The sequence below is a fragment of the Lynx canadensis genome, chromosome A1 (genome assembly GCF_007474595.2).
Source record: "Lynx canadensis isolate LIC74 chromosome A1, mLynCan4.pri.v2, whole genome shotgun sequence".
In the NCBI taxonomy this organism is placed as follows: Eukaryota; Metazoa; Chordata; class Mammalia; order Carnivora; family Felidae; genus Lynx; species Lynx canadensis.
The window spans coordinates 69,968,139-69,978,795 of record NC_044303.2 but is presented as its reverse complement, the minus strand read 5'-3'; positions in this window follow the sequence as shown (position 1 = coordinate 69,978,795).

Below are 10,657 nucleotides of genomic sequence, written 5' to 3'. Positions count from 1 at the left end.
CATTTTTTCTAGAAAAGTCTCTATCTCATCATTTAATTTCTTAAATATATTCGTCATATTTATTTTACTGTTTCTTCTGATCACCTAGATACCTCCTATGAATATGTTTCTATTATATATTTTTTCTCTTGGTCTTCTGTCCTATCTTGCCTTCTTGTATGCCTGGTTATTTTTTATAGCGTGTCATACATTGTTTATGAAAAAATGTAGAGATGGATTGAGACTCGAGATGATGGTATCTTCTTCCAGAAAGGATTAAGGTTTATTTCTGGTATAGCACAAGGCTAGGACAGACAGATCATCTTAGTCTAACTTATTGGGCTGATTTGAAGGTAGATTTATTTCTTGTGAGATTCACCTTCATTTTTAGGATCTAGTGCTTTGTGGTCCCAACCAAAAGTCTGGGTTGTTTGCCAAAACTTCTCTTCCTTAGTGAGCCCTGAAATCACAACTTTGCCTGCTTAGCGCTGTGAAAGTGCAAAACCTCTCTTTTACTCTTTTGCCACTCAGTTGTCTCTTTCAAATTAGCAGTTGCCTCAAGGAGGAAAGCAGCCCCACATAACAGGCCCACCTCTTCCCTCTCTTCTAGATCTTAGCTCCACAAATTGCCGGGCTAACTCTCTGATAACGTCAAACACGTGGGTTTTTAAAAATTTTATTGATTTGTCTATTAATTAATTTATCTAGTTTTTCTAGTTATATTTGGTGGCATTGTTCTGAAATACCCTAGGCCAGAATTCAGCCATTGCCAGAAGCAGAAGGTAGTACATATGAATTTTACATACATTTTACATATATATATGTATATATGTAGCATACATTCCTATAACTTGTTTTTCCCACTTATCCTTATTTGAGCCATGAATATCTTCAGTAAGTGTCTCAGTATTAATTTACACAATTATTTTAAGTTGCTACATAGAATTTATACCATTCTATGAGTGAACCATAATCTTTTAGCCAAACCTTTATAATAGGACATTTCAACTGTTTTTATTTTTTCTTTGTTATAAATAGCAATGTGATGCTCATCTTCATATTACATCTCTAAAAAGTTGTACTCATTTCTTAAACATAATATCTTGACATAAAAATATAGGAAAAAAGTATGAATATTTTAAGGCTTTTGTTACATGACTAAAAGTCCCTCTAAGAAATGCATACCAACTTACATTTCCATCAGCAGTGTGTAAGCCCCAGTTTTCTCATATTTTTAAGCACTTTCTAAATAATAGAATTTTTATTTTTAAACTAACCTGTTTCTGACATGCATAAACAAATATTTATTATATTCTTCTGTGTCCCCACACCAGAAACACTCTTGGGGTCACAAGGTAAAAAATTACACTTGGATCCTCACCTTAAGGAGTTCACGACTCTTCATAGGTATTCTTTTTTAAATATTTTATTTATTTATTTTGAGAGAGATAGAGACTGAGAGAGTGGGGGAGGGACAGAGAGAGAGAGAGAGAGAGAGAGAAATCCCAAGCAGGCTCCACGCTGCCAGCACAGAGCCCAGTGTAGATCTCGAACCCAAAAAGCCATGAGATCATCACTTGAGCCGAAACCAAGAGTTGGACGCTTAACTGACTGAGCCACCCAAGTTCAGCATGTTCTTTTTTTTTTTTTTTTTTTTTTTTTTTTTTAAGTAGGCTTCATGCTCAGCACAGAGCCCAACGTGGGGCTTCAAGCTACAACCCTGACATCAAGACCTAAGCTGAGATCAAGAATCAGACGCTTACCAGACAGAGCCACGCAGGCACCCCTATAGTTACTCTTGGTATGACTCAATTTTCATTGTGAAGGTCCACTGGTAATATTCCCAGAGGGCCTGAATCCTGCCTACAAAAACTTGCTTCCTTGTGTTCTTTCCAGTTACACATGTATTTTGGACCCTGCCTTTATCTTTAATTACAATTATGTATTAAGGACTTACTTACAATATATGGTCCAGGATAGCTCCTTGGTCTCTTTCTGTGAACTCTACATATCCATGTAGTGTCACTGTACTTTCTTTTTCCTCCTTTGTGTACTCCCCTAAACTTGTCCTGTTTGAACTCTCTGCAATGGTCTGACCATACACCCAACTTTCCAAGGTCACTTATCCAGAGCAGGGGTCAACAAACTACTGCCCAGGGAGCAAATCTAACTTACCAGCTGTGTTTGTAAACAGAGTTTCCGCTATGCTCACTTGAATTCATATTGTGTGTGGTTACTTTGTTGATACAACAGTGGAGTTGAGTAACTGTGACAGAGATCACATGTTCCATGAACCTAAAATATTGACTGTGCCACCCTTTACAGGAAAAGTTTGCCAGTCCCTGATGCTTACAACTCTCTAAGAAGATCCTGAACTTAATAAGAAAGATTTCCCCACTGCCAGATTAAGCAGCTACTCAGAACAAACCTCCAGTTCCCCCCCTCTATAGGGCTGTCTGTTCAGTGTCACTTTATTTAGAGTACTGCCACCCACAAAAAAACCTGTCCTCTGTCCCTGGATTCTGATGGGATAATTCTGTCCCTCCCACCGCTCCAGCCAATCAGAATCCTCCCTATGAATTCTGGGCAGAGCTCTCATGAAGGATGCTCCCTTTAATCTGGGCTCTTAAACCCTTAGGATGATAAAGGTCTAAGGCTGACATAATCATCCTGCTATCCTATGGAAAGAGCCTGTCTGATAAGTAACACAAGCAGGAACCAATGAGCCAAAATACCAAGACACACAGAGTCCTGGGGTGCCTGGGGTGCTCAGTTAGTTAAGCGTCAGACTCTCGGCTTCTGCTCAGGTCATGATCTCATGGTTCGTGAGTTCGAGCCCTGTGTTGGGCTCCTTGCTGTCAGCGCAGAGCCTGCTTGGGATTCTCTGTCCCCCTCTCTCTCTGCCCATTCCCAGCTCGTGCTCTCTCTCTCTCTCAAAATAAATAAGTATTTTTTTTAAAAAAGGCACACGGAGTCCTGATCACCTTCTTTGAATCCCCAAACTGAGTTGTCAGCAGCTACCTTGACCTTTTACAATTTTACTCTCTCAACTTGACTGTGACTGGCTTATAAAGACTGGATTTCCCCATTAAATGAGATAACTTACTTCTTGTTTAAGCTAATTTTAACTGGGTTTCTGTTGCGTGAAACCAACAGAGTCCAGACAAGTAAAAAACTGGAACCAGGAATGGACGATGCGAGAGAAAAATTGGCATGGGTGAGACAGAATGGGAGGCTGTAGGAGTTCCTGTACTGGAGAAGCTGGTGCCCCCTGACCTGTTGGATGCTTGATTTGGAGCTGGCTGAATTGTTCTTTGTGCTTCAGGACCCGGGTCATTTGTAGAATTTGGACACAATAGGTACTGAGAATGAATATTTATAACATCCATATCTACGTAAAGAAGATAGTATTTGTAAGGTGAACTGGTCTGAACAGAAGACGGTGCTCCTCCCTCCAGAGGCCACCAGCCGGGGGCTCTGGATGCCTTGGGACTGCCCATTTGCCAGGGACCATGGGCATGCACTTTCACCATACTGGTGTGCCACAGCCCAACACTCAGGAGGCTCTTGGTATAAAAAGGCCAGAAAATGCAATGAAAAGGTTCAGATTCCAAGACCCTGACTCAACAGGTTTGTGGCTTTGGTCTCCTACTCAGTTTTCAAGGGACTTCTATCACAAGGGCAAACATAAACCTGTTATTGCTAAATTGTTAAAACCATGGTTCCCAAACTCTGCCCCCAGGTGTCCTGATACTGCAAAGAATTCACAGAGGCACCACAGGGTATTTAAAATTTTCAAGAAATACAGCAGATTAAGCATCTGTTGGACATCACGCTGGCAGGTGGTCCACAGTTTCAACATGAGATCATGCTACATTCTTTTCAATGATGTTGTATATCATCCAAGCAACTGCTTATATTTTGGCAGCTGCTATGATAAAAAATCAGTGTGTAACAAGAATTGAAGAACTGAAGAAATATGTCCAATCTCATTCTAAGGTCTGAGAAGCTGTACAGTGTCCAAAAGGAACATATGTCCCCTTAGCAAGTAATGGTGGTAATTTAAGACTGAAATTAACAGATTATTTTCTAATTTACTGTGTTCTTTTTTCAAAGGGCTACTAAGTTACTAAGACAGAAATATTTATTAAGTTGCTTGTACATAGCTTCTTAGTTAATTGGATGGACTGTTGAGTGTTTCCTTTGGCTCAGGGTTCCTATGAAAAATTGCTGAGATACTAAGGGTGTTGGGAAGGAGAAAGTTGGGAAGGAGAAAGTCTACACTTAAGACCATCCCCGGGACCCCAAATCCTCAGCAATAAGAGGTGGGCTGCTGAAGCCGTGCACACTCCAGAAGGCCAGCCTATATATATGCTCCTCTCCAGGGTGGCCATGGAAGGCCACAGAATATGGAGAACCTTTCAAAGAACAGAGACAAGTTCAGTGCCAGTGGCTGACCCGGCCCTCTCCTGACCACCTCATTTACCAAGAAAATATCATGTATTTTACGGACTCATGATGACACCTGCTTATTTTTTCCCCTTCTTTTCAGAGAAGAGTTTTTAAGGTGGTTATCGATTTTTTTTTCTCATGTTAAACACATTAAGCGTGCTAACATTTACGATGTAGATATACAGTAGATTGCTGACCTGTGAAAAGCTACATCCAGACTTGACAGAGAGGAATACATATTATCCAGAGCCCCCAGAGTAGGAATGGTTGACCTAATTAGAAGGCACTTGGCTTGCTTCGGAGAAGAGAAAAGCACATGAATAGTTATGCATGGGTTGGCTGTATTATGTTGGGGAGAGGCGTGCATAAAAGAAATCATAAATGGGAAAAGAGAACATCTGGGTGCATATAAGTGTATGTGTGTGTGTGTGTGTGTGTGTGTGTGTGTGTGTGCGCGCGCGCATGTGCGTGCGTGTACATGTGCTGGGCAGCCAAAGGTGGAATGTCTCAGGCCAGGAGTCTTTCTTTCTTTCTTTCTTTCTTTCTTTCTTTCTTTCTTTCTTTCTTTCTTTTTTTTAGTTTACTTATTTATTTTGAGAGAGAGAGAGACAGTGCAAGTGGGGGAGGGGCAGGGAGGGAGGGGGGATGGGCAGAGGAGAGGGAGAGAGAAAGAATCCCAAGTAGGCTCCGTGCTGCCAGCCGTGGTGCCCGATGTGGGGCTTGAACTCACGAACGGTGAGATCATGACCTGAGTTGAAACCGATAGTCAGGTTGCTTACCTGACTGTGCCATCCAGGTGCCCTAGACATCTTTCTATCCAGGAACTGCCTCTTGCACATGGCACACTACCTGGACTAGACTGTTCCATCCCTGTGTCTTCTATACAGGGATGGGACATATCTTCTATACAGGAATAGGGACATGTCCTGTATGTCCATTCCATACTATCTGGACTAGAAAGGACCATCCCTGCGTCTTCTCTTGCCTTCTGGTCACAAGAACGTACATAAATTTGAGTCCCTCCACTAGCTTTGGTATATGACATTGGATGAGAGAAAATTACTCTTTTCTTTCTGGGATTACAAAGACCATATAGAGAGATTCTTGACACCTGGTCCAGAAAACCCACATGAGGATGAAGCAGAGGCTAGCAAAGAAGAGAGTCAGGGCAAGACAGAGTTCTGATCTCATCATTGAACACGCCCTCCTGGATTTATCCAAGCCAGTGATGGATTTCCATCACTGAGCTAAAATTTCCCTTTCGTGGTTACGAAGGTCTGAGCTAGGTTTCTGTCACTTGTTCAAAGAGCTCTAATAGTCTCGCTAACATAGCTTCTTAGGAAACCAAATAAAACCGGGCTGGAAAATCAAGGTATGAAGCTACACGCTTAAATCTTTTTTTTTTCTGGTGGATCCTTGATGACAGGGTTGTGTTAGGTCAGTATTTTCATGAGGATTCCACCCATAGTTGTTTGTGTGCATTCTGGAACCGATGCCTACCACTCAGAGGCACATTTTACCTTTGTGTGGTTATACAACGTTCCTTAAGCACATAATTCCCTAGATCTCCTTGACGTGAAAATTAAAATCACTTTCTACCATTTGTCTTCCTTGTCAGAAAACAGGGCCAAGGGCTTTTAAGAACTGGCACTGTAGTTCCGAGACTGGGGGAGAGATGACATCACCCTTCTGGGGATGATTTCATTTATGCCCTTTCTGGATACATTTGCACGCAAACCCAGCCTCAGGAGGGAGAGAAATCCACACACACACAGTGCTTGATGAGGCTTTGTGTACTGAAGCCTTTATGAGCTGATTGGCAGGGTCAAGTGGCCGCTGCTCAGAGGGTGACAAGCTCTGTTAATTGGCTTTTTGCCAGGCAAAATTGCACATGAGAATTTTCCTAGTGAGCCTGTGCTAATATGCTCCCTTCTAAACAGCTTAAACTTCCCTGGTGTGAGCCCCCAGAATTGCCACCCCAGGAATGTAGAACAAAAAGTCCCTGCCTGGGGTGGGCTTAGTCCCCAAACATCCTGTACCTTCAAGTGCAGCGATCCTCAGGGGCCGAGGAGGCACTAGAGAGAAAAAGAGACTTTATTAGAGTATAACCTTGGGCTGAAATGAGTATTTATACTTTTGAACTCTCTTCTGGCAGATTCTGCCATGCATTCCAGATAATTTCTTCTAACTAGAAATGTTTTACCGAGTAAATACGTGCTTCTGTTCCCTACGTCTGCCCTCGGTTGTTCAGTGGTTGGGGATTAATGCTCTAGTTTCTGCATGAGAAAAACTTTAGGGACTACGCCCACGGAAATATGAAGCAATTTCTATTAGCATAAATGTGAAATGTGAACTGTGTAGAATGGTCCCCAGGCCTTGGGAGAGGAGAAAGGAAGCCCTCACTCATGGAGCTGAGCCTGAAGGAACCAGATAAAGTGAGTGGCCAGAACAGCAGTGAAAGGGCGGTGTTGTCGCTGAGTGGTGCCCTACCCCCTTCCTATGTTGGGGTCTTAACCCTCAGTGTCTCAGCATGTGACTGTAGTTGCAGATGGAGTCTTTATTTATTAAAATTTTTTTTAACGTAGGTTCATTTTTGAGAGACAAAGTGAGAGCGGGGGAGGGGCAGAGAGAGAGGGAGACACAGAATTGGAAGCAGGCTCCAGGCTCTGAGCTGTCGGCACAGAGCCTGACCGGGGGCTCGAAACGAACCGGGAGATCATGACCTGAGCCAAAGTTGGACCCTTAACCGACTGAGCCACCCAGACACCCCAGCAGATGAAGTCTTTAGAGATGTAATTAAGTTTGGGGCACCGGCTGGCTCAGTTGGAAGAGCATGTGACTCTAGATGCCAGGCTTGTGAGTTCGAGTGCCGCCTTGGGTGCAGAGATGACTCAAAAAATAAAGTTTTAGGGGCACCTGGATGGCTCAGTCGGTGAAGCATCTGACTTCCGCTCAGGTCATGACCTCACGGTTCCTGAGTTTCAGCCCAGCATCGGGCTCTGCACTGGTGGGATTCTCTCTCTCTCTTCTCTCTCTGCTCCTTCCCCACATGCGCATGCACTCTCTCTCTCTCTCTCAAAAATAAATAAATGAACTTTTAAAAAATAAATAAAATCTTAAAAACAGAAAAAAGAGGGAATGAAGTTAAAATGAAGTCATTAGGGTGAGCCCTAATCAAATATGGCAGGCGTCCTTCTAAAAAGAAATCAGGATGCACAGGGAAGACGATGTGCAGACAGAGGGAGACGACGGGCACCTCCAAGCCAAGGAGAGAGGCCTCAGAAGAATCAACCTTGGTGACACCCCCGACCTCCAGCCTTCATAATTGTGAGGAGATACATTTCTGTCAAGCCACCGTCCCAGGGTGCTTTTTCATGGCGGCCCTGGCAGACAAATGCAGGGCCTCAAACTGACTTGCAGTCATATGTTGCTGTGAGAGCTCGCGGTCCTATCTCCACACCCAGAGAATGATACTTCCTTTGCGCCAATGTGGCTGGATCTTTCCCTGGGGCTCTAGCGTATATTTTCTTGCTGTCATGTCATCAACTATGGCTAACCATGCTTCTTTATACCAGTCTTAATAATCTGCCTTCCTCTTTTGTGTCTTCACCTGCTGAACATGTGTAGAAATTTGTCAAGCCTTCTGTTAGTTACTTATCCAAGTTACTCATATTTCTCTCTTTAAAGTTCACCATGTAAGTCCCTTTCTTTAATCTGTGCATTTAAATTGCTAATGTGCTACTTGCCTAGCTGCTCTTTATAAAGTGGCATTTGGGGGTGTTTATCTTTTCAACTCAGAAGGAGAATTGAAGGGACTGATTGTTGAATTCTTGTTTTCGGCTGCGCTCTTTGAGCTTGGCTAAGACTACTCACTGGCTTAGGGGGAATCAATAACCAAGGGTTCTGTATTCAGAGGGGTTCTATCTAGGGGTATGGAAATGTCCTTTGTGGTCCTGAATATGTGTCAGACCACAATTCATTGCCCTATTCTTATCCTTAAGTCAACACAAAAGACAAAGAGGGCCGGGGGATGAAAATAATTCCATCGGTTAGTAAGTATCTCCATGGAGACCAGAAAATGCATAATCTCTATGGAGACCCTCAAAATCTTTCCTTCGGAAATTACAGTAGTAGATGATCTGTTGTAATTATATGTTGAGAGTGGAGAGACAAAGTGACAAGACGCAGAGGACGACAGGATAATGGTCCTCTTTCCTTGGTGGAAATTAGAGCTATTTCGACTCTAAATTTAATCAATTGTGTTACTGTAGTAAAATTCTGAAGTTTGGATTCTGGGAGATTATTTCCCTAGAATGGGATAAGAGGTACCTGAGGAGCCAGTGTTCCTGGACCCAACGCCGAACCAGATGTCTGACTTGTACTTGGCATTCAAAAAATGTGTTAATGGATGAATGGATGCAATAAGCAATTGGGCAGGATCTCATCCTGGGGGATGTCAGTCATCTGCTCTGTTAAACAGAGGGACAGGACTACTGCCCCGGGGATCCTGGGTAATGTCTGTATATGACTGAGTACGGACCAGGAACTTTTGGTTTGCTTCTTCCTTTCTTTCAAGGAGAATCGTGTTCAGTGGTATAAACATGGTCCAAGGAGGAAATGAAGTTCAGTCATGGTGAGGAGATAAACAGGGAAAATAACAGGGAAAAATAAATAGGGAAATAGACCAGCTAATGAATGCAAGCCACTGTTTCCAGATAAGTCGTATCCCATTATAACCTACATGCCCTTGGCCTCTCTAGCCTCTGGATATGAATGGGATTCTGATTATTTTTATACAAGGTTATTGTGGTCCAATGTTCCGCTCCCCACCACGGCTTATTTGTGGAAAAGATTATTTGTTATGCAATTTGGGCTCCAATGTTTGAGAGTTTTCCAATGGTAATGCCTCAGTTCAGTGCCCAAACATTTCTGTCCACTGCCCTGTTTCTTCCTCCTTGTCTTGCTGTCATGTTATTGCCCTGACCACTAACCCAAAAGAGCTTTAGCATGATGGTCTTTATTGCTTGATTACAAACTGAAAACAAATCATCTTTAATTCCAAGGATAGTCACTGTTAAATCTTGGTGTATATATTTCCAGGTTTTTCTCTGGTTATGCATATACACATAACATTATATAAATATGTAAATTATATACTTAAATATAACTTCATATATATGAAGTAGCTTGAGGTCAGGGTATACATTTGTTTTGTACCCTGTGTTTTTCTTTCTTAACAATGGATAATGAAAATACTTTTGCATGCTACTAAATATTGTAATACATCATTTTTAATGACTCTGTAGTACTTGCTGCATAAAAATACTGTCATTTACTTAAAAATCTGTTAAAATTTTAATCTGTTCCTAGTTTTCCAACAATTATAGCTATCCCGACATGCATCTTTTCGTATCCATTCTTATGTACTTTTTGGTTGTAACCTTAGGATACGTGACTTCAAGTAGCCTTTCTGGGTTGAGGAATATGAACATTTTAATACTTATTTATTTTTGGCAGAGCGCACACAGGGGAGGGGCAGAGACAGGGGGACAGAAGATCCAAAGCAGGCTCTGCACTGACAGGCGGGCAGCAGGAAGCCCGATGTGGGGCTTGAACTCATAAACCGTGAGATCATGACCCGAGCTGAAGTTAGTCGATCAACTGACTGCGCCACCCAGGTGCCCAGGAGTATGAACATTTAAAAATTTTTTTTAAAGATTTATTTATTTTTGAGAGAGAGAGACAGCACGAGCAGGGAAGGGGCCGAGAGAGAGAGGGAGACACAGAATCTGAAGCAGGCTCCGGGCTCCGAGCTGTCAGTGCAGCTGACAGTACCATTTACTAGGTACACAAAATTTACACAAGATGGTAAGCTCTTAGGTTATCAGGGCTCACGCTTTTCTAAACTTTGTATTTGCCACATTCTCCTAGCAGTGCTTGGGGAAGGCAGGGCTTCATAACTCAGTGAAGATGATGTACCAGTGACAACCATGAAGGTATCTGGAGGTATCCTGGAGGACCCTGAGGAAATACATGCACATTTCCAAAGGGAATGTGGGGATTAAGCTTTAGCACCCCACTCTGCCTGATCCAGAGCACCAGAGGGAACAGAAATCCTCAGGATACCGGGACACATCAGAGGATAAACACCCCTTACCTCGGTGGAGGACTTTAGAGTTTCCTCCAATTATTCGTGATCTCCGGGGGACTCACTTTTTGTACGTCC